This window comes from Pagrus major, chromosome 4, assembly GCF_040436345.1.
Source record: "Pagrus major chromosome 4, Pma_NU_1.0".
Classification (NCBI taxonomy): Eukaryota; Metazoa; Chordata; class Actinopteri; order Spariformes; family Sparidae; genus Pagrus; species Pagrus major.
The window spans coordinates 11,648,782-11,654,330 of NC_133218.1; positions in this window are offsets into that span (position 1 = coordinate 11,648,782).

A 5,549-nucleotide genomic window follows, 5' to 3' on the forward strand; every position below is an offset into this window, starting at 1 on the left:
CCTGCTCATCAGGAGTAATAAACATTCATACACACTCACACACCAATAGATGATCCACAAGGAGCAATTTGGGGTTCAGTATCTTGCCCAAGGACACTTTAACATGTGCACTGCAGTGGCGGGGGATCGAAATACCCGGCCACACCAATTTTACCAATTTTAAACAAAAATTGAGCTTGTCTGAATTTTAAATATTTAAACAAACTACAACCTTTTCCTTTAAGTTTTTTTCTTAACCTTGACTCAAATGTTTAAGCGGCCTGAACCTAATCAAATGGTAGAAGCCGTGCACAAACCGTGGTTTCTAGTGTCAGGACTCCATTAGCTCATCCACACCATCATCCTATGTTTTCTTTGTGGTAATGGCCTTCCTTGAAAAATAAAACTAATAATAATAATAATAATAATAAATAAATATTTTCAATACCCATACTTTCTCAGCCAGTCTGTTTACACAAACCAGAAAGTTTAATCAACAAGGCCACTTCCCTCAGCTGCCTCTGGGTGTGTGTGCATCTACCTCTACCTCTAGCTTTATGTTGTCTATGTGTCAGTTCTAATTTGTGTTTTTTGTGAGTGGATTTGTACAGCATGATAATATTTTGTGGCTCAAACTAATTGGTCCAATTATGGTCCAAACAGAGTCCCAGAAGGCCAAAGCCTGAGCTACCAATACCATCTGCTTATGGAACACCCTCTCAATTTGGATCGGCTTGTCAATGTGCCTGGGGGAAGACATAACATGCACACATACATGCACAGGCAAGGCTAACCTTCATCTTCAAACATCCATCAGTGCATTAGTGTATTCATTTTTGTACTGGGTTAAAAATTCTTCCTTTCTAAAACAAGTGAATCAGTTAGTGGGCTGAGACATCACTTGTGTCGAGTTGACTTGGTGTTTTTATATGGACAAAGTGACTTAACTCACTGACTCCGTGGAGTCACTTATGTTCTGTGCCCATTCTGTTCAGCCAGATGGCCTCTGAGAGTCCTGTGACACATACTGTATTGGTCGAATGCTGACAGACAGCGCTTCAATATGCCATTGAAGGATCATGTCATACTGAGGTCCATCTTGGCTTTGAAATTGAGTAATGTAAGGCCACATTTATGTCATGTTGTCAAGATCATAGGGACTGGTGGCAAGTTGGACAACTGGCTTAATCAGCCACCTAGTTTCTAAGTTGAAAATATGGGGAATGGGGGATATTCAATAGAATAAATGCAGTGTTAATGTAATTAGTAACACCTGCTCTTTTCCTACAATGATAACTCAATATGTGGCAGAAATGACAAGTCAAGTGTCAACATGCCTGTGTTAAAATAGCTGTGAAGTTACCATCTTTCATAGTGCCATCAAAATAAAATCCACCAATTCACAGTGCAGCAGAGATGACCGAGTTCTGTAGAGTAACGTAGAAGTTAGCATCAGCCTTGTTCCCTTGACAAAAAGCCAATGGGATTTTTCATTTGGATTTTGGATTATTACATAAAATAAACTAGCAAGTATATGATACTTGTTGTTTTGTTCAACAAGATAATCTTCACAGATGAACACCACTGTTGAAGTGTAAATGAACTACCAGAAGTAGCAGTGGGTAACACTGGTCTGCTATGAGCACATAGCTCTCTCACTTTTTCTCACCCTACCAGTCACACAGTACGCACTGACCTATTTCTTAAACAAGCCATGCGACTATATAAGCCAAGCTTGGAGGATGACGCATGACTCCCAGATTGTCATACCTCATTATTTCATATAAGCAACAGCTTAAATGTTGTGACTTTGAGCACAAAATTAATGTATTTGTCAACAAATATTTGGCGGACAGTGTGGCTCATCAACATTGCCAGGGAAGGAAAAATTATAAAATATCAGAAAAATACCAAAATACTCTGGAGGGGGGCTTTAATCTTCCCGACAACCTCTGTTCTCTAGTCTCTTTTAGCCTCTTGTTAGCAACTGCCCTTTAAAGACACATAAATGCTTTATAATTCATGTGTGGGGTATTTAATGACATATGTTATGTCATTGAGTAAAATGTGAAAATCTCTCTTGTGTTAATCACATGCCTTATTTCAAGCATCTAACCAAAAAAACCCATTGACTTTGAGATGAGGGAACTAAAATGACTAAAATGCTAACTAACTTACACTATGAGAAAAGACATTCATCAGAATACCAAATGATCAGTACACTGAATCTGGTACCACTCATCAACAAACCTCTTCAAAATCTTCACATTCTGCCATTGTGCAAATGCAGCATTAGTCAGGAAATGATGCTATGTAAAGCTAATGCAAATACTGAAGCAATACCTCCCATCTCTTTTCACCTTAGGTGCATTGAAGTAAACAGAGTTAAGGAACAAGGTTCAGATTTAATTTATTTGTGTCAGGATGCTCTCTATTGCTCTTCTGTAAAAGCTGATAAGAACTTTGCACCAAACTTTAACCTTAAGAAGTCGAGCCTGTTCTGTGTAAAGGAAAAAAGTTGTGTTTTGTCCATAAAAGTGCCAACTTGTTTGTTAGTCAGAAACATACTAGTGAATGCCAAAAGAGACAAAAGCTGAGATTGCTGCACAGGCTAGCTAGTTTAGCATTGCTTGCTACCATGACACAATGTTTTCACATGCTGTGCAGTGAAAGCAGACCATCAGCAGAGCAGCAGCTTCGGTCCTCCACCAGTGTCTACACAGGATGCGCTCAGGCACAGTATTTGTGTTTTGGCAGTGCTCTGAGCTCGATACACAAACTGGAGTTAGTTGTTTAAAATGGAGAAGAAAAGACTTGAAGGGTATGAATATCCCTCTGGTCGCAGCAGTGTGCGTCAGGCAGGGTAAAACGACGTTATGCAGCCTGTGAAGACAGCTGTAATGATTAAAATTAAAGCATATCTTTTCTGTAGATGAATGTGAGACAGATGATTAAAAAACATGTATTTTCTTATTCTCACTAACCTTTAATGAATAGTATTAAAATATTGACTATGTCGACTCAGGGAAAGATTTCAATGGTTGTAAAAGGTCTCGTTCAACTGCTTGTATTTCTCAATTACCTCAAATTTTGTTGGCAGACTTTTCACAACAACAACAGCACATGCACACACAAAAAACTTCCAATTCAAAATGGTATGGCTGTGCAAATCTCTTAACTCACTTCTGCATTAAAACTCCTTCCCTTCTTCACACACACTGTGACTTTTCATCATTCACCAAGCATCTTGCAGTCTTGTCACATAAGCAGTCTTCTATTTGTTCAAGGATTCCCTTAAATATGAGAGAGTACAACACCCAAGACGAACTGCAATAACTGTTTTAATATCCTCTGTTGTGTCGGAGCTGGTAGATTTTATGAGCTCTGCTCCACTACCAAATTTTTTGGACCCAGCTCAGTTTAAAAAACCCACAACCTTAAATTATGAAGCCCATTTTAAGCTATTGTAAGAGCTCACTGGGATTTTACAGTGGAGGCTGCTCTGAGCTGTGTCCTTGTAAAGGCAGGCATATTATGTGTGTGTATGTGTGAGAGAGGATGAGAAAGTGTAAGTGAGACTTTATAAATACACTCCAGTCAAACGGCCCCAGCATCGCCATGCAGTGCACACAGGGAACATCTTCAAGCACTTTGTACGATACTCTGATTTCTAAGTAAAGGTTTTGTCTTCTCTATTCAAAGCAAGGTAGTAATATCCCTAAATAAATCTGCCATGTCTATAATAGTGCAAGAATAATTCACAGGAATGCTGTTTTATGCAAACTCAGGTACCAGCTAATAATAGATATTTTACAACAATGTACATTGAGAACAGGATGTTTTACAAACTCTAGTTTTGGAGAAAAAAAAACCCTCAGACAAAAATAAAATGACACACATCTAATCCTGCAGTAATGGACTTCACTGGACATGAAGCAGAAATTCTGCTCTAGCTCAAGTAGTGCTCAAAACTATGTGATTTGATTCTTGTCTCAGAGTTTGTGCTGGTGTCAAAATGTGTTTTGTTGTGATTGCAAACATGGCGTGTGTTTGTTTCCAGACTGCAACGGGTAAGAACATAATCTACATATTTATGACTCTGTTTGATATCATTAATTTTATCTTTGATATATGCATTGGTGTGTGTGTGTGTTTCTGATTGATGTGCATTATGCTTCATCTCAGCATAAACTGCGACTGAAGATTAAAGGAAAATGGGGATTCAGCAGAACGCACTTTGAGTTGGTTCGCACATAAGCAAGATAAGTGGATACAAAAATGCACACGCAAACACACACACACAGGCAGTGACTGAATCTTTTTCACGTTTGTTTCATCTGGCTGATCTGTTGATCTGTGTTTGTTTAAAAATCAGAGACACTGCAGATGTTGGATAACCCTTGGCTTCACTCCGTCTCTGCTTCTCAAATTTAAATGAGCTTCATCAGCATGAAATATTTCAGCATCTGTTTGCCAAAGAACATGGGGGCAAATTGAAAAATGATAAATCATCGAGGAACACAAGATCATAAAATCACATTCAATTAATCAACAAGCAATTTATTATTATTTGTCTTTCCTGTCTCCGGGTAAGAATAGAGGTTATTTATCTTTGTGTACTATTTCCACCTCATGCTCTCTCCCTCTCTGTCACTTGTCATCTTAGTCAAATCTGTATGCAGCAGTATCCATCATGTGTAATCTTAGTATGAAATCCTGACTCCAGGGTGGCCATTTGAACCTTATCCAGACAGAACATAAATTGCATTTTAAATCAAAATCCTAACAGTGCTTGTTATGAATGGGGTTTGACACAATAACAGAATGTTATTCTTAATGTTATTCTCTAAAGTTTTTCTTAGGCAGCATGTTTAACTCATGCAGCATAAGAATCAAAAATTACTTTTTATATAGGTTTACACAATATCCTATTGATTTGTTTGTAATTAAGGGAATGTTTATTATTTTCAGATATATAAAAACACATTACAACTGGGCCATTTAGAACAATTGAACTCAATTTACAATATCAATGACAAGAAGATGTTTGGGCATCCACTGTGCTGCTGTCACACACTAAACTAGTTCCCGCAAGTTAATATTTCCACAATGAATAATGTCCATTGTAAAACAACTATCAGAGGGTTGGACTGGAAACAAATGAATGAAAGACGAACAGCACCTGGCAGAATGTCAAGAGAGGGAGTCCTAGATGTATTTTTGTGCAGAGTGAGACCGGAGGTACTCTTCACGGTGACAGTGCTCAAGATGCCAGAATGCTCTGAAAAAACAAAAGTAACTAGTGCAGACCTATAAAAAGGTCTCAGATGGATGATACTATTTTAAGTGCAATAAAGAGGGTTTATATATGCAATGTCCAATGTTTTGCTGTTGCTGTTTTGCTGCTGTGTTAACATGACTCATCAATGATTTAAGCAATGCAAAAATACAGGCTTGTCACAGTAATACCTCTGACTTCCATGAGCACAATTTTGAAAAGCCCTTTAAGTCTTATAAACTAATACAGACATTCAACCACAAGTGCTTATTTCTCTTATGGAAACTAGAAC